Raw genomic sequence first — 24,557 nt, forward strand, 5'->3', positions numbered from 1 at the left:
CCTTGGAAAAGCAACCCTGAACACTCTGCTTCCTGCCACTGAGCCAACTGTGGATACAATTTTCCCAATTTATCTGGATCTCATCGGAATCCTTTGCTATCTCCCATGTGGGATCTTATCCAAAGCCTTGGTAAAGTCTAAGTAGACTACATCAAAAGCGTTATCCTCATCTACATACCTGCTCACTTCTTCGACAAATGCAAGCAAATCAGTTTAACGTGATCTTCCCTTAACAAAACCATGTGGATTGTTCTTGATTAATCCCTGCCTCAACAAATGCAAATTAATTCTGTCCCTCAGAGTTACTTCCAATAGTTTCCCCACCACTGAGGTTCACCTGACCAGCTGTAGTTCCCTGGTCCTTATTCAATAATGGTACCACATTGGCTATCTTCCAACCCTCTGGCATGTCACCTGTGATCAGAGAGTAATTGAACAATTTTGAAAGCGTCCCTGCTATTTTCTCTCTCGCTTCACTCAACAACCTGGGATATATTTCATCGGGCCCTGGAGATTTATTTACTTTTAAGCCTGCCAGACCACTCAGAATCTTCTCCCTGTCTATGCTAATTTCTTTAATTGTATCACAGACCTTCTCCCTGATTTCTGTACCCTTATCATTCTTCTCACTAGTGAGCACCTTCCCAAAAAATTCAATTACAACCTTATCTACATCCTCTGGTTCCATGTACAAATTACCACTGTGGTCCTTAATGGGCTTGCTCTTTCCTTAAAGTACTTGTGAAACAATTTTAGGATTTCCTTTGATTTACCTGCAAATATCCTTTCATTTCCTGTTTTACCTTTCACATCCCCTTTTACACATTCTGTACTCCTCTAGGGCTTCTGCTGTTTTGTAATAGTCATGGAGTCATAGAGAGCGACAGCACAAAGAAAGGCCCATGTCCACACAAGTCGTAAGCAACTACTGTAATCCCATTTTCCAGCTCTTGGCCTATAGCCTTGTATGCATTGGCATCACAAGTACTCAGCTAAACACATCTAGACTGTTATGAGGGACCCTGCCTTTACCACTCTTTCAGACAGTCATTATCCAGAGAATCCCTACAGTATGGAAACAGTCCCTTGAGCTAAAAAAGTCCACATGGACTCTCCAAAGAGTAACCAACCCAGACCCCTTCCGCTACCCTATTACCTTATATTTGCCCTGCAATTTAGCACGGCCAATTCACCTAACCTGCACATTTTTGGATTATGGGAGGAAACTGAAGCACCCGGAGAAAACCCATGCAGACACAGGGAGAATGTGCAAAATCCACACTGACAGTAGCTCGAGGCTGGAATTAAACTCATCCCTGCTGCTGTGAGGCAGCAGTGCTAATCACTGAGCCACCATACCGCCCCACAGTGATTTCCAGATTCCCACTACTTTCTGGGTGAAAACCAGAGGTTCTTTCCTCACATGTTCTCTAAACCATCTGTCCCTTCTAAGCATCTTGGTGATTGATGCCTCCATCAAGGGGTCAAGTTTTTTTTTCCCCGTCTACCCTATCTATGCTTCTCATCATTTTATAGAATGAATATTATGGGTTGGTGTTCACATAGAATTAAAAAGAGAGAGGGAGAGAGAGACAGACACACAGACAGAGCCTTGATTACTGCCAGAAACCTCCCTTTTCCTCTTAATTTGATGCTATATCCATCTTGGTATCTAGGGTTCACAGGATTTGATGGCCCTACCCATTTTCTTTATCGGAACATGTTGGCCTTCTTCAAACATCCAACTGTTCTGAGTCAGATTGACGTGAAACTATCTGCTCCCAGTCCTCTCTGGTCAAATCATATATAATCTTATTAAAGTCAGCCTTCTGTCAGAGGAGAACTTTGATATCAGACCTATCCTTGTCCTTTCCCATAGTAGTCTTGTATCTAACTGAGTTATGATCACTGTTTACAAATGCTCCCCCACTAACACTTCATCTTCCTCATTGTCTAAAATTAAGTCCATGACTACCCCATCTCTTGTCGGGCATTCTATGTAGTAGCTTATAAAGTAGTCCTGGATGCATTTTAAGAATTCTATTCCCTCTAAACCTTTCACAAAATGATTACTTGAGTTAAAGTGGAAATCCCCTACCATCAGTACTCTATTACTTATACACTTTCCTGAAATTTACCTACTTATTTCTCTTGGACTGTTAGAGGGCCTGTAGAACACTCCCAAAAACATGTTTGCTTCTATTTGATTTTTAAGCTGTACCCATAGTGTTTCATTTGGGGAGACTTCTAAGTTGTCATCCTTCCTTTCTACTGTAATTTTAGAATTCCTGATCAAAATTGTGACACCTCTTCCTCTTTTACCTCCTTCATCTTGCCTGAAGACCCTATATCCTGAAATATTGAGCTGCCTATCCTGCCCCACTCACATCAATGTCTCAGTAGCAATAATGATGTCACAACTCTTTATTTTTAAATTTGTGCCCCCAACTCATTTGCCTTGTTAGTCTGACTCTGAGCATGAAAAAGGTAAATACCACTGAACCTTGCCAAATTCCCTTGTGCCTTAACGAGCCTATAATGTTATAATCTTCCTGACTCACTTGCTATCACTTTTAATTTTGGTCATTCACCTTAACGTATTAAACATTCTCTCTGGATCCCAAGCCCCCCTCCCACCAAGTTAGTTTAAACTCTCCCCAACAGTACTAGCATGTATGACCTTGGTGTCTCATTTTCATTAACAATGTTTGCTGGGTTTTGTATTTTCATGATTGGAATTGTGCATGTTTAATTTCTTCGTTAAACAGCTCAGATAATGATTTTGCTTGCCTGTTGAAGTGTTGACTTCTGTCTGTATGGCAGTGAGTTGTTGTCGTACCTGTTAATTTGGAGGTTAAATTTTACTCAGTAATGTCGTCTTGTACTTTCTGCCGTAGCTCTGAGGATATCGACATTCAGAGCTGTAGCTTGGCATGACAACAAAGTTTTAAACCTCCTGTGTTACTGGCATTTCATGAGGCTCTCTTGACCATTTAGGTATGTCTTTCTGTCTACTCTTGTCCTCTTGGATTATGAAGGGATAATATTGAACCCATATTGTTCAGGAAATTTTTCAAATTCGCTGGCGCTATCTTGGTTCCTTGCCACAGATTAATCTTTTAAGAATCTGTTGTTCAGCAAACATAAGTCATAGAGGTGAGATAATTGTTGCAGCTCTCAAATCTTTCACCTTTCTGATAAAAGGAAATATTGAGAATAGGAGATATTATCCTGTGTGAATAAATCAGCTTCCACAATATGTTGTGGTGTATTTGGTACTTCAGTGGCTACCATGTCTTTCTGTTGTGTACTTTATACTTTTGGCATGTTTTCAATCAGATTTTTTTTTGATGTCTTTGTAGATGCCTGTTCCATATACAAATGATCGACATTTAAGGCTGGGGTTAATAGACTTTGGGTGTCTCATGCAATAAAAAGATATGGGACTATGGGCAGGAAGGTGAGCGGCCCTAGATCAACTATGATGGTAATAAGTGGCGGACCAGTCTTGACAGGTTGTGTAGTCTGCTCCTCCTCTTATCTGTCATGCTTTTGTGATCTGACTGAGCTTATATTTCTTCATTCCCATGTGATCTTCATTGCAGCTTCTGGAGAAGTTTGGGTCTAATGATTTTAGATTAAGCCAGCAGAAAGAAAACCATTGTTTTGCGAAATGTCATTTCTAATTGACCAATACCCCTGTGTTGTGTTTGCAATATTTTTGTCAGGTTGTCTGGATCACTTGCTGAGAAAATATTTATAGTTTTCACGATACATATTCATTATGTTTCACATACATAGATGTAAACTCCTTCCTTGCTTTTCTGAAAGCATCAATCAGGATCACCTTTTCAGTTCACTCATAGAGTCATAAAGCACAGAAACAGACCCATTTTCAACTTATCCGCACTGACCAGATATCCTAAACTGATCTAGGTCCCATTTGCCATATCCTCTAAACCTTTCCTCTTCACGTACCCATCAAGATGCCTTTTAAATGTCATAATTGTGTTAGCCTCCATGACTTCTTCTGACAGCTTGTTCTATACAGGTGCCACCCTCTGCATGAAAATGTTGCCCCTCATGTCCCTGTTAAATCTTTCCCCTCTCACTCTAAACCTGAACTAGTTTTAGACTCCTATAGCCTGAGTAAAAGAACTTGGCTAATCACTCTATCCATGCCCCTCATGATTTTCTAAACCTCGATGAGGTCACCTCTCATCCTCCAATGCTCCAGAGAAAAAAAACCCAGCCAATCAGCCCCTTCCTTTGATTCAAATCCTCCAGTCCCAGCAAAATGCTTTTAATTTTTTTCCGAACCTTTTCAAATTTAGCATCTTTCCTATAGCAGGGAGACGAGATTTTAATGCAGTACTCTAAAAATGTCCTTGGTTCTAACTCAACCTTCTACTCTCTAGGCATCTGGAAACTGGTGTGGGAGATTAGACAGAGAGTTTTCAAATCTTTCATCATGCATCATCAGTAACCAAATTCATCTCCTCCAGAAAAACACCGTCAAAAGCAGTGTCAACTATGTTCCTGCCCTAGATTAGAATGGTGCTGGAAAAGCACAGCAGGTCAGGCAACATCCGAGGAGCAGGAAAATCAATATTTTGGGCAAAAGCCCTTCATCGGGAATGGAGGCTTTTGACTGAATGTCGATTTTCCTGCTTCTTGGATGCTGCCTGACCTGCTGTGCTCTTCCAGCACCATTCTAATCTAGACTCTGATTTCCAGCATCTGCGGTCCTCATTTTTGTCTATGTTTCCTGTCTGATAAACTGACCATCTCTTCCCAAGGCCTCAATTACCAATTAACATTTGTCATGCACTTGAATATACAATCTCTTCCAAACTTACCAGAACAAACTCCCAGGTAACGACCATGTTAATAGCCAACTTCCACTCTGTTTTAACACAATGCTCTTTCTGTATGCACTCTTTTAATCAAGAATCACCCAGCAATTAACCTCCAGGCCTGGTCTCACATGTAAACAAAAACTTGTTTGGTCTGATCTTTTTCTTTTACTACAAGCTGTTTCATAAAGTCCACATTTAACCCATAATTTTCTGTTCACAGCTCGAAAGTAAAACTGATAAAATAAAAAATAAACATAATGAAAAATCAGCAACGATTCTGACAATATGAAGTATTTAAAAAGTCATGCTGTACATATACCAAACCAAGGAAACCTCTCAGCTATGTATTGCCTTTCAGAGCTTCCATCTTAGTTTGATATTGCTCTGAAGAATTGGCAATCTGTCAACCTTTACAATGCATTTGTCTGCATTTTAGCTTGCACCTATAATCATGGTCTCTTTCATAGATCTAAATGTCATCCACTATGTCAACTGCTCTTTTGCTTCCCTTATGTTTCTCATTTGCTTTCTGTCGGAACACACCCTGGCTCACATAACACCAAAAGGTAGGCACAGGAATGTTTACTGGTCAAAAGGGTATGGTGAATGTTGTCAATAGCAAAGTTTGCTCTTCAAGTATCACATTTCAGTCACTACTTCAGTCACTACCTGCTGAAAATTCATTTCTACTAGAGTTGTTATGATCTCTTCCAGTATTGGTAGCGGATAGTAATTCCTCTTTGTTGCTTGATTGAGAACTTAGCAATCCTTGCAATTTCATCCTATTTTCTGTGTTTGGCTTCTTGCTCATAATGATGCAATTTACCCACATTTTAGCATGTGTCTCTGGCAATCATTTTCTTTTCTACCATCATCATTGCCTTTTAGTTCTACTGCTATTTTGTGTGCGTGATGAATCACTAGTTTCTTCTGTGGATCAATGATGATTTAATACTCAGTGCATTCAACCAACACGTTAAACATGCTGAATACAATTGTACCAAATATAACTTGCTTCTAATCAATGGGCACTTTTCAATGACTATACTATTTTTAATCTTAGTGATGCCTACTTTCATCTCATGGTTTACTGAGATCAGCAGTGACTGTTTGCAGCTTTCAACCCCAGGCTAGCAAGACCATCTGGCACAGTGGCATAGAACATGCAATTAATGTGTTTCCTTCGTGTGTTGTTTGATTTGGGCCACTCTAAGCTACTGAATTTCGGTTCCACTATATGCTGTCAGCATGATGTTGCTCAGTTTCAGAGGATCTTTCTTTGAGTAACCATTTCATTTCAAATTTTCAGTGAAGATTTCCTTGCATACTCTGGGAGAGACAATGTAGGTCTATGTTCCTAAATGTAGTATCAAATTCATTGTTGTGGGTTTATTTAATGACTTCTTCATAAATTAAATTTGTATGAGCTTCTTCTTCTGGAATCTGTCACATCCATGGATTTTAATACAATTGCTTAATTCGTACACCTGTTGTTGTATCCCTCAAAACAGATTGTCATCTACAAGTTTTGGTTTATTTTTCTTTTTATTCAACAGGTTGCTCTGCCTCTGTCTCTGTTAATTCCTTTACCCTCTTCTTTCTTTACTCTGCATATCCTTTGTCCAGTGATTACCTTTCCAAAAGTTTGACTATTAGATTCATTAAAAAGGGCGGAATGGTGGCTCAGTGATTAGTGTTGCTGACTTACAGCACCAGGACTGGGGTTCGATTCCACCCTCAGGTGACATTCATTGTAGAGTTTGGACATTCTCCCTGTTCTGCATGGGTTTTCTCTGGATTGTCCGGTTTCCTCCCACAGTCTAAACATGTGCAGGTTAGGTGGATTGGCCATGCTAAATTGCCCTAGTATCTGGAGATGTTCAGGCTAGGTGGATTAGCCATGGGAAATGCATATTTACAGGGATAGGGTAGAGGGATGGGTCAGGGTGGGTTGCTCTTCGGAGGTTTGGTGTGGAATTGATGGGCTGAATGGCCTACGTACACATTGTAGGGATTCTGTGAAAAAGGATATTTCCTTCTGTCCATGAATTCATATGGATGTGGATCGAAAATTGGATGTTATCTTGCTGGCGCCAGGGTCACTGAATAGCTGCAGAACATTATTACTCAGGTGGGTAAACATCCAGAGATTGTGGTCCACATTACTATCAATGCTATATGTAGAAGGAGGGATAACATACTGAAAGAAGATTTAAAATCTGACAAATATAGTAATTTGAGAACTACTCCAGGTAAAACATGCTTGTAAATAGCGAAATGGGAAGATGAAGCAAATGAATGCATTGCTGAAAAATGGCATAGGAGGGAAGGTTATAGAATTGTGAGGCAGTGGGAGTGGTTTTTGAGCATAATTTTTTATTCATTCCTGGAAATGCTGCCTGGCATTTGGGTATGGCTGATGTAGTCCTAGGGATTTATCCACCTTTATGCATTTTAAGATATCCAGCACCTCCGCCTCTGTAACATGCATATTTTCAAGATATCGATATTTATTTCTCCATGTTCTCTAACTTCCACATTCTTCAGTAAACATCGATTCAAATTACTCGTTTAGTATCTTGCCCCATCTCCTAAGGTTCTACATGTAGGTGGCCTTGCTTATCTGTAAAGGACCTTATTCTCAACTAGTTATTCTTCTGTACTTAATGAATTTATAGAATCTCTCTGGATTCTCCTTAACCCTATTTGCCAAAACTATGTCCCTGTTTGCCCTCCTGATTTTCTTCTTAAGTATACTTCTAGTGCCTTTATACTCTTCTAGGGATTCACTCAATCCCTGTCTTCTATACCTGACACATGCTTCCTTCTTTTTATTGATCAAAACCTCAACTTCTTTAGTCATTCAGCATTCCCTACACCAACCAGCCTTGACCTTCATCCTAACAGGAACATACTGGACTCTCGGTTATCTAATTTTTGAAGGCTTCTCACTTTCCAGCTGTCCCTTTACTTGCGAATATTCATCCCCAATCAACTTTGAAAGTTCTTGCCTATTACTGTCAAAATTGGCCTTCATCCAATTTAGAATTTTAACTTTTAGATCCAGTCTATCCTTTTTCATCACTATTTTAAAACTAATAGAATTATGATCAGTGACCCACAGTGCTCCCCCACCGACACCTCAGTTACCTGCCCAGCCTTATTTCCCAACAGCAGGTCAAGTTTGCTCCTTCTCCAGTATGTATATCCAGCTACTGAATCAGAAAGTTTTTTTGTACACACTTAGTAAATTCCTCTTCATCCAAGCCATTGACACTATGGCAGTTCCAGTCTATGTTTGCAAAGATAAAAATCCCCTACCATTACCACCCCCTATTATTCTTACAGATATTCTTACTGAGATATTCTTACAAATTTGCTTCTCAATTTTCCATTGACTATTAGGGGGCTTATAATACAATCCCGTCAGGTGATCATTGGTTTCTTATTTCTCAGTTCCACCTAAATAACTTACTTGGGTGTAGTCCCAGGAATATCTTCCTTAAGAACTTTATCCTTAATCTAAAATGCCATTCCCCCCTCGTGTCGTGCCCCCCTTTGTATCCTTCTTTTTGCATCTACAGCCTGGAACATTAAGCTGCCAATGCTATCCATCCTTGAGTCATGCCTCTATAATTGCTATGATATTGGAGTTCCATATTCCCAACCATGTCCTGACTTCATCTGTCTTACCTGTTAAGCTTTTTGCATTGAAATAAATGCAGTTTAATTCATTAGTTCTACCTCATTCTCCTGCCTGCCCTGACTGTTTGACTTCCTCCTTTTCCCAACTGCACCAATCTTAAACTGATCTCTTCCCTCACTGTTTCCCTAGGTTCTCCACCCCACCCTTACTAGTTTAAATCCTCCCAAACAGCTCTATCAAATCTCTCGACCAGTATATTAGTCCCCTTCCAATTCAGGTGCAATCTGTCCTTCTAATACAGCTGACTTATACCCCAGAAGAGATTCCAGTGATCCAAAAATGTGAATCCTTCTCCCCGTACCAGCTCCTCAGCAACACATTCAACTGCTCTACCCTCCTATTCCTAATTTCACTGGATTCAGGAGTAATCCAGATATTAGTACCCTTGAGAACCTACTTTTTAAATTTCTGTCTAATTTGCAATGTTATCTCCTCAGAATCTTGTCTTTTTCTTTTCCTACGTTGTTAGTTCCAATGTGTACAACAACGTCTTGCTGGTCTCTCATCCCTTTGAGAATATTCTGCACCCTCTTTGAGATATCCTTGATCCTGGCACCAGGGAGACTAGACACCATTCTGATGTCTCATTGTCAGTTGCACAAACATCTCCCTGTGCCTGTGACTAGAGAATCCCCCATCACAATTGATCATTTGGAACCTTACGTACCCCTCATTACATTAGAGGCAGTCTCAGTCCCAGAAACCTGCCTGTCAGTGCTATACACCCCTGAGAGTCCATCACCTCCTACATTTCCAAAACAGCATACTTATTTGAGTTGGGGTTAGCCATAGGAGACCCCTGCATTACCTGCTTACTGCTCCTACCTTTCCTCAAGGTAACCCATCTACCTGACTGTATCAGCAATTTTTCTACCTTGCTGCAACCGCCATCCATCACACCCCCAGCTCCTTAAATTCCTCATTGCCTCTAACTGTTGTTCCAACCGATCCATGCAACCCAATAGGATTCGCAAGCAAACACACTTCCTGCAGACATAATCATCATAACATGGAAACTCTTCCCTAATCTCCCACACCCGACAGGGAGACCATATCACTCTACACCTTAACAATCTGCAGAAGCAGAAAATTGCACAGCAATACTGCTCTAAAATACACTGCTCCAGGCTAACTTAGTACCTATGTTTTAAAGTGTAATCAAGAGACCCATTTCAATAAAACATTTAATCAAAAACACCCCATTTGACTCATTGTTTTAATTTACAAGAGAACAGTAAGGTTACACTTTAAAATGCCACTTAGCTGTTCCACAACTGTGAGCTCCCCACACATGATTCTTCAAGCTCAGCTGTGAATTTCACTGTTTGTTTATTTTTCTTAGAACAAACTTTGATATCCAGAGATACTTGAAACTAAACAGCAGAGGCAGTCAGCTATGCAGGTCTATTACTCAGTCACATAGCTGTGCAGGTTTATTGCTCCATTTCATTCACCTCCCATATGGTCTCTTGTTTCTTTCTCTTCCTCCTGTTTTAAAGTGCTGTTGTTTTGATCTCTTTTGTTTTAAAGTTCCAATACAATGCAATAGCTTATAAAACTATAATTACTGCTCCAAGACTTCAGGGAAATCAGCTCCAACACTGAAAATACCTTTAAAAATGGAGCAGCTGTTGCAGTCAATCTTTTCCCCCTCTTCCATCTTGGGTTATCCAAGGAATGTTAGCAAGAGTGCAGCTGGTGTACCCTATGCAATTTTGATGCTTTCCATACAGGGAGTGCAGCAGAAGTACACCATGCTAGTCCTCAAGATGGGGTAACTCTCCTATCAGTGGAGATTGAGGACACTGGGTCTGTATTCTCTGTACTCTACATTTTTAAATGTTAGAAGAATGAGAAGTGATCTCATTGAAGCTTACAAAATCCTTAAGGGGTTCAACACGATATATGCAGAAAGGCTATTCCCTCTGGCTACATGAATACTGCTGCTTTTTTCTTAACTGAAGTTATTTGTGTTGTCAGAATCTTCATCTGATTACCTGTGACTTCATTTGTAATATTGTTTACTAGTGTGTCCAATAGAGCTTTCTTTGTACATCAGAGTGAAATAATCAACAAATCTTTCAGGCATTTATTTCTGTAGTGTTTTGCTGCTACAATTTCTCAGTCTTGTTAAATGATTATCAACAGACTTATGAGGTTCCTACCTTAGGTTTTGTAATATATTTTGATGAATTCAAAAGTTTGAGTTCTGCTGGAGATTAATGCTGAATTTCCCAAAGATTTTGTCTGGCATTTTTAGCATAGTCATTGCTCATCTAGTGATTGAAAAGATCTAAATCTTTCTCTCCTGTTAATAATAGGATGCAGCTGACCTTCTATGGTGCCTTTTAGACATGTCAATTGTCACTTTTGTTTCAACCTCACTCTTGTATCTATCTATCAACCTCCCAATCTATCCTGAGCTTGATTTGTGCTTTAACTGCTGTGATATCTATAATTTTATTTGTGCAGGATTTACTCAGTCTCTTTCCCCTCTTTCTGGCACTAATTTCAGGTTGTCTTTTTTCCTGTCCCAATTCAGCACTCATTTTGTTAATGCTTGAATTGTATTCACAAACATCTGCTGACACTATGATATGTCTCATGATTCCCAAAAGTCCAAAGTAATCCTACAATTTTATGCAAATATTGGAGCTTTCAACAAATGAATTTCATACAAACTTCATCAGGTGCTGCAAAATTGCATATTGTTGCCTTGGAGCACTGACTGCAGAGCATAGTAAATAATGTGGCATATTATCTATACATGTATATAGGTGTATTTCAATATAGTTTCTACATTTGGAATAATGCAATAATATAACACTTGGCTAATCATTTATACCATACCCAGGCAGTGAAATTGAACTTTTAGGTGGAAAGCTTTATATATCCTATTGGTAGATTGGATTGTTGTTGATAATTAGATCACAGTGTTACTGAAATTTGCATAATTTGACTACTGTCATAACATTTGGTTATTTTTCACCAGAATCACACTTAGATAGGGAAGAAAGGAAATATGGAAAATGCTTAATTAAAAGTTGTTGTTGTATTCCTGAAAATTGCAACTTTAGATGAAACAACTATGAAGTATTGATTCCCATTGGAATGAAAATTAAAACTGGCATTATGTTCCATAGGGATTTCCTCTTAGCAGAAAGAAATCATTTAAGTATTATTGCTAGTAACTTGTAAGTTGCAATGCAGTACATTAAATGGCTAAATTATTACATTGGTAAATCAATGTTTTTTCTTAATTGAGAGAAATTTAAAATTATACAAAAGAACGTAACATTCCACTTACAATACATCTTTTAGTGGATTCTGCAACAGTAGATCACAAACAATTCCTGTATGGGAGTATTCTGGGCCGCTGCTTGTTCCTGTCTGCATCGTGGTCGGTGCCTGTTAGTAATTTTCTGAGAGTAGCTGCATCTTTTCTTGCTGATTGCTATCATCTCTGTGGTCTGCTTGGGTGGCTGCTTAGTGGGGCAACTCCACTGGCTGGCTGTGAGGCCTTGGCCTTCCTAACCCTCCTTTTGACCAGCTGGGTGTTGATCAAGCTGGGCTTGGTGATATGACTCCCCTATCCACCTTTGGGAAGAGTTACTGGATCCCTGAGTCAGATTGTGACGCATGGTTTTATGGTTGGGGTGCGGGGGGGGGGGGGGGGGAAACAGAGGAGCTGGGATGTGCAGTGTGGGGCCAGGGGATGAGTGGTGTTTAGTTTTGTCCAAGTTGATGGGTTAGAAGGTGATGGCAACTCTGGTCTGATGGAGTTTGCTGCTCCCAGGCCACAATCATATCGGCCGTGATATTATTAAATGATAGTTCAGGACCAAAGGGGCCAACGGCCTAATCTTGCTGCAGTTACTCAAGTTGTTATGGAAAGGGTTTACTTATTGCTTTCACTGCATATTAAAGAGTGGGCCTGAATGTTGAGGCCCTAGGTTCCAAACAGCCTCACTAATGTCACATCTCTCCTGGTGGGACTGCTGAGATCTCAGAGTTGTAGGTTCTCTGATTGGGGCCTTTAGTGTTGGCCACTCAACACAGTCTTTAATAGATATATGGTTAGGGAGGTGGTGAATTAGGATGTTATTTCCTTAAGGATTGTGCACCAATAACACTGTCCACAAATTAAGTCTCAGGAACCTAAAAAGTCTTGGTGTCAAGATCTCAGCAGCTGTAGGAGAATTGTGACCATTATTTCTGTGAAGAATTCATCTGGAGTTTGAGTTTCTTTGAGTATGATTGAGTTCATTATTTCTCCTTTCAAAATTAATGTGATCTGCTCCTCTTTCAACAGACCCCAGCTTTCCAATCTTTTGCCAATAAGCTTGATAAATACTTCATTGTCCCTGTTAGTAATTTTGACAATATTTGTTTGTAGTATGATATCTGTCTAAAGATAAACTTGCCAGATCAATATAAGACTGAGGATGATCAGTGAGAGGAGATGTTTATTCCATCTGAACATTTGTTAGATCTGAACCAAGTTTCTCGGGTTTTCAGAGTGATGAATTGGGTCAAACTGCCTATTTTCCTCTCTAGGCTAGAAGCCATATTTCAATTGATAAGTATCATTATGATTGAAAGATAATCTTGCACAGACTAATCAGTGAAGAATAAGAAAGATTGTTCTGGAATTGAATTTGTACTTTTACCAGTGTATGAGAATTCAACTTTCATTCTACCAGTCTTTGCAAATTGAAGTAGAAATAGTTGAATGAGGTTAATTTTCTGTCAGTGCCCTCACAGATCAAGAGGGCCTGTCTGGAGAGATCCCAGGTGAGTAAAAAAAGTATTCCCAATAATTTCTACAATGCTGCATTGGAGGTTCTTACTTCAGAGCTGCTACAAGTACCAGTAAGGTCTTTGACAAGTACCAGAATTTTCCAAGACCATCATAATCAATTCTAGATCAAATTATTTTAGTAAAAACATATTCTGGCTCCCTTAGCTGCAATTTAAAAACTGTGATCTGTAAATAATTATGGCAGGTTTATTGTCATAGATAATACTTCCATTCTCTCAAAAGAGAGATATTTTGAACAGCTTCTCATTTAGTGCTCATCAGGATAAATGCAAGAACGTATTCAATGTAGTCCTTTTGTTTGCAGATATTTTGTGTCTTTGAAAAAATGCATGATACTTCCAGCAAGTGGAAAGGAACCATGTTATGAGCTTGGCTGATTATCTTAAATTAGCTGTAAGTGCACTTATCTGTACACTCGGGATTGTTGAGCGATTGCTTCCCAATCCTGGATAACGTCTAACAGTAATTATTTGTTTTGGGTATTGTAAACAAAGGTTGGCTGAGTATAATGTTTACATTGTCTGGCAGCATCTGTGAAGAAAAATCAGAGTTAATGTTTTTGGTTTGGTGACTCGAAATGTTAACTCTGATTTTTCTTCACAGATGCTGCCAGACCTGCTGAGCTTTGACAGCAATTCCTGTTTTTGATTCTGATTTACAGCATCCACAGTTCTTCCAGTTTTTATGGTGTCTATATCGTCTATTACAAAACAATCCAAGGAAAATGCTGTGATTTTCAATGTTTTTATTTAGATTAGATTCCCTACAGTGTGGAAACAGACCCTTTGGCCCAACAAGTCCACATCGATCCTCTGAAGAGCAATCCAACCCGATCCATTCCCTTACATTCATCCGTAACTATTGCATCTAACACTACGGACAATTTAGCATGGCCAATTCACCTAACCTGCACATCTTTGGACTGTGGGAGGAAACCGGAGCACCCGGAGGAAACCCACGCAGACATGGGGAGAATGTGCAAACTCCACACGGATAGTTACTCGAGGCAGGAATTGAATCCAGTCCCTGGCGCTGTGAGACAGCAGTCCTAACCACTGAGTCACTGTGCCAAATGTTGGGGCATAAGGCCTACATTCCTGATCATTTGAAGTTCAACATTATTACATTTATCCCCGTAATTATCCCAATGATTGCAAGTGGAAAAAACCTCAACAGTGTATGTCTCTTTCCAGCAATATTCAACTTCTGTATTACCAAATGACTTTTTTTCTCTCACTATATTTAGGAATACCACATACAGCTGTAGTTTCATTATGGTCTTCATAAAACGGTTAAATCACTTATTTACGTGCTTTTTCAACCAAAGGAATGTTTATCCATAAACATTTCTGCTTTGCTGTGAGTCTAAGCAGTCTTTCCAATTGATAAACATGATCTCGAGTGTGAAATTGAAGCTAGGCTACAAAATATCATATTTTCACTGAAATGGACCAAAGGAGGTAGTTTTTTTTCTCTACAAATAATGGCCTCCATTGTAATCATATTAACTAGCTAAGGTTAGGTGTTTGGCTGTTGTTTTTGTTGTGAGATAGACTAAATGAGGTTTCAAAATGGGTCCGTCCTTCCACTGCATTAGAAATACAGTGGAAAATTGTAAACCAATCAAAGAGACTAGTCCTTCACTGCATTTGTGGGAAAACAAATGTTTCAGAAAAAAATAAAATCTGTTATATATTTGACAGATTTATTGAAAGACCTTATCTTGCTGCATATTCTTTTAAGAAAGGTGTCATCCATCTAAGGACTATCTAGATCTTAGTTCTGTCTGTTGCATCTTTTTGATACTACAGATACAAAGGTGTTTGTGGTTTGTGATTTGTGATTTGATGAAATTGGGTGACAAAAGGTATAGTTTTCCAACTTAATTTACTTTGCCATCCTTTTTCATGCAACTGTTTCTTACTGTAAACATTCAGCACAGAGCATTTGTTGATAAAATTGGAACAGAAATTGCAAAATACTTTCTCATGCTAATACTGTACTACCTTGGCTTAAAACTTGACAGTTATGGTGTTAAACTGGTTAATATGCAAGTGCAAAATTATTAATTATTAACACATTTTTTGGCTAACAATTGAACATACTGCGACGATAACAGTGGCTATTATCAGACGGATTCGGTTACGCCTTTTCCCTGGTTGTTGCTTCAGTGTCCTGGTCCTTCACTTCCAGGAGAAGGTTAGCGTCACCGAGCAATGATGTCACCGGCAATCCCCTCCCCCGTGCCTGTCACCCTCACATAAATGCAGTGAAAGTGAATACAGTGTAGCTTTTATTTCTAACAGATACCAGCCTTTTAGCCTTTCAGGATTGATACAATGCGTTATTCGGCAAAGATGTTTTTCTTCATGAAGTAAGCTGCACGTTTTGAGTACATAGCTGAATTTGCTGCTTAGGATTTGAAGATTTTTTTTCCAAACGAGACGAGAAATAATGATTTATTTGAAATGAAAATAGTTATGGTGGTGATGGGGGTGGGCAAGTGCTGGTTGTGTGTGTTAATAGAACTGAGGTAATAATGGAAAAACGGAGTCAAATGATCTTGCAGCGATATCCAGACCTACTCCATTCATTGTTTTCTTCCCTCTCCAGTTTCTATTAATTAGGGACTTTAATATTAGCCTTTTAGAGCACTGTTACGCGGAGCTGTCTCATATGCACGCAAACTTAAATTACGAGTATATATTTGGACAGAATAAGTATTGCAACACCAGGTCGAAAAGTGTCTTTTAAATATATATGTCATTTTACAAGTTTTATGATTTCCCCCCAAAATATATTTAAACGCATGAAGTTAAAGTAATAGGTAACGTTGAATTATGATTGTTCAAAGCATAGGAAATCAAAATACAGGAGGTGTTTTGCTAGGAAACCGAGCCTGCCTGGTACTTCCAATATATGTCACTAAATTTTACAAACCGCACGTTAACTCGAAAGAAGCAGATAGCTAAATAGTTTCCCTAAGTGGTAAAAAACCTCTTTCTCATTATCAACGCTCAGTGAAGTATTGACGGAGTTTAAATAAAAAACATAGTAGAAATAGTAATTTTGAATCTCCGAATACTGCAGCAATAGAAGTCAGATATCAAGAACGAGGCCTGGACCGTGAGCAGTCCACGCTATATTGATTTGGGCAATTTACCAATCTTTTATTATACTAACAATGAATATCCAAAAGTGTTTAAATTAGCGCAAATAATTACCATTGGATATGTAGGTTTTAATTTGGTTGAAAAAAGGTTAATGTGTATTACCCTATAAGCTAAGTGCACGATTTGCAAATTTTAACCTCTTTTCATTAGTCTCTCTTCTGAGCTTGAAACCATTCCTTATGTTGCTTCCGTGGCAAAGGACGTCATTCAACTACATTATGTCCTAGCTGGCCTATCTGCAAAATCAGTTCTCCAAGTGACATTTTCCAAACCTTTCCCTGTAACCTGTAGATTTTTTTTCTTCAGATAATGATCCAATTTTCACTTTTGAAGCCACAATTAGAAGACTTTTCCATACTTTCAGGATGTGCATTGAAGATCCTAACCACTAGCCCAACAAAAAAAAAGATTGTGCTATGCTTTCTTATGCTAGCTGGTACGCCCATAGGGTGGGAGAAGAAAGATATTTTTGTTTTAAATCCATGTTTTTTTTAAATGGACTTTTGCCAGATTTTTAAATGGCTGCTATCAGATTCAGAATGAGCAAGTTGACTGCTTACAGAAATGTCCAACAATTATCTGAATAAAAGCAACTTGCTTGAATGTGATACTCATTGCATTGTATGAGCATCTCAGCAAAGTCACAAGGAGGACTAGTAGAAAAAGAAGTCTATCTCTGCTAGTTCAGAAAAAATGGAGACCATCAAGACTTACTCTGGCTTGATGTGGTACAAATGATTCCACAGTTTTCTACTACATAAAATGCAATTTTTTCTGATGAGGGAACATCAAACATAAAAATATTCACTGAGTATCTCAAATTGAAGCGCCAGTCCCATGTTTCAAATTGAAGGTTTATTTGAACCATACTTAGGTGTACAATTTTGACCTGTGCTTGTAAGTGTGCTTCTAACACCTGAAGAGTATGCTGCTCCAAATTTAGCCACATGCCCTGCCTCTGACTGCTTTCTTAAAAGTCTGATTTCTGGAAAAACCCCTATGTCTTATGTATAAAGTGAACCAATTCCTAGATCATAACAATATACCTTCACCAACAATTTGATTGTGTCTAAGCTTCTATGAAAATGACTAATATGCATAGCCAACTAAAAGAAACTCAGCTCGACATTAACTGATTGGACTTTATAAGTTGCATGAAAATAATCTGATAACTTTTATTTCAAGTCATTTTGAATTTGTAACTTTTCTCCTTTTTCTTATTTTTCCAAGTTGCAAATCATTCTCCCATGTCTTTAAATACAATAACAAACCCTACTGTTTTAATCCTGAAGAATTTGCTGTGCATTTTAAAGCATTGAACTTCACTGACCCGTTCTGGGGGGGATATGCCATTGTCTATATTTAGAAGGAAAAGAAAATGAGAAAAGCAAATTAAAAACCATCACTGTTATGAGGAGGACCATAAAAATCATTCCAACCCTTTCTCCCTCTTGTCAATGACACCAATCAAGTTAAGTTGGTGTCCTCTGGTTCTTAAGGCTTTGGCCAATAGGAATAGTTTCTTCCTTGCTTCTCTGTCTAGATTCATCATGACTTTACCCATCTCTATTAAATCCTCTCATCCCTCTCCAAGGATTATAGCCTCAGTTTCTTGAATCTTTTTACTAACTAAAATTCCTCATCCCAGCAACCACTCTCAGTCTTTTCTGTATCCTTTTTAATGCCTTCACATTTTTTCTGAAGTGTGCAATCTTCAGACATGCTTTTGGGTTACGATAGTCCAGTGAAATGCAATGGATTGGTAAATTTGAACATTGGCATAGGAATGATTGTGCGTAGGTGCCTGGTTTCTTTTTACTTTTTTAACCTTTTGTTTTTCTGAGATTTCTTAAAATAAATTCAAATTCACAAGCTGCATCGTACAGCTAGTATTTTTACTATTCAAAATATGTGAATTGTTGGTATTGTGATGATGTTGCTAGATTAGTGTACTCTTTTCAACTTAAACACTTGGGTTCCTCCAAATATTAACTGTACTTAGCCCCACAAAACAAATGTAGGTGTGCTGGTCCAGCCTTCGCCTTTTATAGATTGTCAACTCTTGCTCTCAGAAATGCTGGTATAAATTGGTTATGCTCACACTTGTACTGAGAAACTAAATCACAATATAGGGGTCCCTGATTTACCAATGTCTGACTTATGAATGCTCATACTTAGAAGTGTGATCCCATACAGGGGTGTAATTTAAAAACCCTACGTACAAACATTTCCTGTATTTATGAATGGCTGCATTACAATGTTCTGCTTTGTGTTCTGGCTTTCAGACAAATTGATTCCAGAACGGAGCCCGTTCGCAACCCGGGCATTGTATGTAATTAATTTACTTCGATTTTAATGGAAAATGGAAGTTGAAATTCAAGCAGTTTCTGCACCTCTCCATCTGCTGCTGTGTAGTTTCATGACAATGCAATCCCTTCCAACTGGGGTGGCATGGTGGTTCAGTGTTTAGCACTGCTGCCTCATAGCACCAGGAACCTGGATTCCAGCATCAGACAATTGTCTGTGTGAGTTTGTACGTTCTCCATGTGTCTGTGTGGTTTGCCTTTTGGGTTCTCCAGTTTCCTCCCACAGTCCAAAGGTGTACAGGTGAGGTGGATTAGCCATGCTAAATTGTCCGCAATGTCCAGGAATGTGCAGACTAGGTGGATTAGCAGTGGGAAATGCAAGGTTACAGAGGTAAGGTGGGAGCGGGGGTGAGCTCTGGGTCGGTGTAGAGATTTAAAATGGAGTGCTGTTGAGATGCTGTTATTTTACATGATTATGCAAAGTTAAGATCTGGATTTTCTTGTCAAACTTAAATTCCTTTGTTTAAAAAATAAGTTTGAAAGGAAATGTGCATTTATTTGCTGTTTTCTTGTTGAAATTTTTTTTGTGGATATTTCATAATACAAATATTCAAATTAATGGTACCCATGAGAAATAGATAGAAAGAGTGATACGTTTAGAAAGAATAAATCATAAAAACAAAGCAATTTTAGTGTTGTCATTATATTTTAGAAAGACATAAACTAGATCCATATTTTATACATTTATATAAAACTTTCCCTATGCTAACTATTAACAAATGGCATATTATAAGCTTCTCAAAGGGAGATAGGCACATAAATAAGTGTTGACCTTGCCAGAGATACCAAGATGTCAAGAATGAATAAATGAATCACAGAATTGTTACAGCACAGAAGACTACCATTTGGCCCATCACTGTCTGAACCAGTTTTGTTACTGAGTGCAAATCTCTTTCCACACATCCCTGCATATTATTTATATCCAAATAATCATCAGATGACCTTTTGAATTCTTCAGTTTAACCTGCCATCACCACATTTCTAGCAAGTGCATTCCATATCCGAACTACTTGATGCGTGAAAAAGTTTGCTTCAATTGTGCATCACTTTAAATCCAAACCCCCTCATACCTTTTTTATCTTACAAGTGGCAGCAGCTTCTCCCTATCTACTCTGTCCAGTCCAGTCATGATTTCAAAAATCTCAATCAAATATTCTCTGAACCTTTCTTCTCTCCAGGGAGAGCAGTTCTAACTTTTTCAATCTGTCTTCATAACTGATTGTCATTCCAGGAATCATTCTTGTAAATCACTTATGCACTTATCTTTCCTATAGTGTATTGCCCACAACTGTACTCAGTACTCCGACTGAGGTCTAACAAGTGCCTTATACAAGTTCAGCGTCACCTCCTTGCTGTTGTATTCTATGTTTATAATAATGAAGCCAAGAACATTGTATGTATTATTAATTACTCTGACCACTTGTCCTGCCACGTGCACTGAGCTGTGAGCATTTATATCCAGGTCCATGTGATCCTTCACCCCTTTTAGAATTGTACCCTCTATTTTATATTGTCTTTCATTGTTTTCCTGACCAAAGAGCCGCCATAGAGACAGAGTCATACAGCACAGAAACAGACACTTTGGTCCAATCAGTCCATGCCAAACATGATCCCAAACTAAACCAATCTCACCTGCCTGCTCCTGGCCCATATACCTCCAAACCTTTCGTATTCATGTATCTATCCAAATGTCTTTTAACATTGATATTGTACTGGCATCCACCACTTCCTCAGGGAGTTCATTGCCCACGTGAACCACCCACTGTGTAAAAAAAAAAATGCCTCATGCCTTTTTTTGCATCTCTCTCCTTAAAAATGTGGCCCCTAGTCTTGAAATTTCCCATCTTAGAATTGAAGGTAGTTGTTTTTTCCCTATCTATACTTCTCATTCTCTGCATTGAACTTCATTTGTCACCTGCCCATTCCACCAAATAGTTAATGTCCTTTTGGAAATCCTTACTCTTTTCCTTGCAGTTTACAATTCTTCCAAGTTTAGTGTCATCTGCAAAGATTGAAATTGTGCCCTGCTCACCAAGATCCATATTTTTTATATATATCAGGAAAAGCAAGGATCCCAATAATGACCCCTGGAAATTCGACTACAAGACTTCCTCCAGTCTGAAAAATATCCATTGACCATTACTCTCTGCTTCCCATCACTCAGCCAATTTTACATCCTCATTGTTACTGACATTTTTGTACCATGACCGATAACTTTTGTCAAGTCTCACGTATCAAATGCCTTCTGAAAATCCATCAACAATGTTGCCCTCATTAATCCTTTCTATTACCTCTTCAAAAACTCCAGCACCTTGCTTAAAGACTCCCTTTGGAAGTCTGTGCTGACTCTTCCTAATTAATATTACAATTCTCTAAAACTTCAAATTTCACCTTTGTACTGATGCCTGAGTTAAACATGGTATTAATTTTAGCAACCTCACAACAATAATTCCATGCTATAGAACTTCCACCACAGTTCTGCCAAAGGTCAGGACCACCTTCAGTGCTACTAAAATGCAAGAATATCCCAGTGCACCTAAGCCCACCTACCATGTACTGCTGAATTAGATTTGAGAAATGGAATGTGAGTCTGAGCAGAAATTATAGCTAACATAAGAACAAATTCAAAAGTTTTCTATAGGCATATAAATAGTATAATAGTAGTAAATGGAGGACTGGGGTAATTAGGAATGAAAAGAATTTGTATACGGAGGCAAGGACGTGTCTGGGGTTCTAAATGAATAATTTGCATCTGTCTTTACCAAGGAAGAAGATGTTGCCTAGCTCATGTAAAATAGAAAAATAATTCATCAATGTGATGGGCTTAAAATTGATAAGGAGGAAGAATTAGATAGTCTGTCTTTACTTAATGTTGATAGGCACCAGGAACAGGAGAGGTGAATCCAAGAATCCTGAAGAACATGAAATGGTAAATTGTGAAAGCACTAGCTATAATTTTCCAATCTTCCTCAGACTTTGGAATGATGCCAGCAGTCTGCAGGATTGTAAATCTTAGACTGTTGTTCAAAAAGAGGTGTAAAGATAATCTCATACCAGTCAGTTTAACTTTGATAGTTGAAAGCTTTTAGTGATGATTATTATTCAGTACAAAATCCATCGTCATTTAGGTGGTTAAATAGGGAAGCCAGCGTTGATTTGTTCAGAGCAAACAATGCTTAATTAACTTGATGAAGTTTTTGATTTGGTAATGCGGTGTTCTTTCTGCATTCTTTCATGGGATGTGGGCCTGACTAGCAAGGCCAGCATTTGTTGCGCTACCCTAAATGACCTTGAAATGACTGGTTTGTTATTTAAGTGCTGTACCTCAGGCACAAAACATCATGTCTGTGATTTTTTTCACATTACCTTTAGGAGAAAATCAATGCTGTCATCACACTGTGGCACTCTGCTTCTTTTGTGTGGTTCTGCTGTTATGTCAACCTTGTGTACTAACTGAAACAAATTCACAGGTGAAGTCAGATTTAAAAAGCAAGGAGCAAAAATATTTACAATGCGTAAATATCAACGAAGGTGAATGAATGGTTCAGATTGTCTTGTTACCATTTAAAATGTTCTTGGAAGAGTTGAGCTGTGTCAAATAGACTCATTAATTGATTGATAAAGTTGGGCCAGCATCATAGCTGGTGTACTAAATTCTTCAAAGAATGGGAACATGGCATTTGCAGGCAATTATTGATGGAGAGTTCTTGGGGAGTCGCAAAGAAGGTAGGTGGCAATCAGTTAAACTGAGGTATGTATTAGCCTTTGATGTGTATCCTCAGTTTAAAGGATTGACTCATGTGCAGCCTATGATTTTGTGTTGGCATAGACTAAAGACCTACCAATCTAAATATTATAGTAAATATGTTGATTGCTTATTCAAGTACAGGCAACAGCTTTAATTCCAGCCTTAATATTCTTCCCTAACCACCAACATCGTCCATAGATTCATGGAATGCCTAGACATAACTCTCAAAACCAAATGAGTTCAAACTTGGTCCTTGATTATGTAGTGTGGCAAGGTATCTTCTCACCTCTGCATCTTTACCAAATTTTATCTTCTGCAAATGGTGAAACAAATGAAGATGGTACTCAATACTGTGCATACCTAGAGCTCCGTTTTAACTCAGTGTTAATAGAAATATGCAATGGTTGGTTGGAGTTTTTCCCCACCTCATTTCTATTTTAGAAATACAAAGCTGAAAAATATCTGTTTATTTAGAGTTTCTATTTCAGTGAGGATACTTCAGGTCAATGAAATTCCGAAAACCTGCTCTGAAAACTCTGCTCACTTTTTGGTGGTGGTGTAAAATTTCATCACAACTTTCAAAAACAATTGCTGACAGTCTAAATAAAATAACCCACACAGCTGTTCAAAAATAGTCAATTTTCTACCCTTTTAAGGTGTCCTTTTAAAATAATTAATCAGTTCTTCTTTGGGCCATACCTGATCTATTTAGCAACCTTCAATTTTTCAAATTTGAGCATTAGCTTTTGATATTGTTATGATCCTTGGTGAGACTACCAAATTTGTCTTGCGTTTGGTTAGAAACTAGTAATGGGATGATGTTCAAGCTCCCATGTGCTTAATAAGAAAATTAACCAGTCATATTACTGATACAATTTCAGCTTTTATCAAACCACTAACCTAATCGAGCTATTGCTGATTTTCTCTAAGACCCACTCTTTCTCAGCTGCTTTGAACTATCACTGGCTTCTAGGGCTTTTTCCCCAGAGGTTTTCCACAAAATGAGCCAGTACTCCCTTAGATTTCTCCTGAATCAGAATTGCTTGGAGTTTGCTAACAGCAGGGCATTGTCCTTATTTTCCCACTCTTCCAAGTCCAAAATGCAACTAACTATTACCAAGAAACAAACTGGTAAATTGAAATCAAAGAACATTATTATGCCTAGTCATCTCTTAGATAACGTTGCTTACTCTGAGCTACAATTAACATAATTTTTTGGTTAGGTGGAAGGGATGCCAGTGAATTCCAGGATACCTGCTGAGTGGCAAGTTGTTCTGTGAATGGCATGTGGTAATGTCACGAGGTGGGGTAGTTACGTTAATGAGGCGAGTTTGATAAAACAGAACAACAAAATACTCTACTCTAAGGTTTGTGTAAGAAATCTCTTCCAGAAAGCCCACTTTCTGTCTTGGAACCTTCTTTTCTCACTCTCACTGAAATATGATCCTACTCTTTTTAAGTGTAATAGACTTCCATGTGCTTCATTTGCATATATCCCATTTCCTACTGTTAAACTTTAACTCCTAAAATTATGTTTGTACTAAAAAACATGAATCATAAACAGGATATTTCTATTTTGTTTACACACATGTAGACTAACAAACAGGGGCATAAACTTACTTCCATCCATCTTCAATAGCCGAGTGTGTCAGGAGAAATGTACTTCAGAGCCCTGAGTGCAGTTGAGCCCTTGATTCAAACCTAGATCTCCTAAACAACCTTTCCGAGGCTTTAAGGACATACCTCCATTTTTCAATATTAATGGTATCAAACACACATCAAATTTTATACTGCCTTTTTATAATTTTATATAATTTTATAATGCAGATTTATCTATGAAACTCAATATGCACCAGCCTTGATATGGTTCAAAACTTGTGGAA

General features: G+C 38.4%; 1 protein-coding gene across 3 annotated transcripts in view; it reads left to right on the forward strand.

Moving 5' to 3' along the window:
* LOC132815432 (nucleolar protein 4-like) overlaps nt 1-24,557 on the forward strand; it is a 346,961-nt gene that overhangs the window by 91,814 nt on the left and 230,590 nt on the right. The window contains exon 1 of one of the 3 annotated variants that reach the window (XM_060824366.1): nt 15,687-15,761. The exons of the other annotated variants lie outside the window; for them this stretch is intronic. The gene's annotated coding sequence lies outside the window, so the exon portion shown is untranslated. Of the gene's footprint in view, nt 1-15,686; nt 15,762-24,557 lie in introns of those variants that run through there. 3 annotated transcript variants of the gene reach the window in all.

This window comes from Hemiscyllium ocellatum, chromosome 4 (genome assembly GCF_020745735.1).
Source record: "Hemiscyllium ocellatum isolate sHemOce1 chromosome 4, sHemOce1.pat.X.cur, whole genome shotgun sequence".
Taxonomy (NCBI): Eukaryota; Metazoa; Chordata; class Chondrichthyes; order Orectolobiformes; family Hemiscylliidae; genus Hemiscyllium; species Hemiscyllium ocellatum.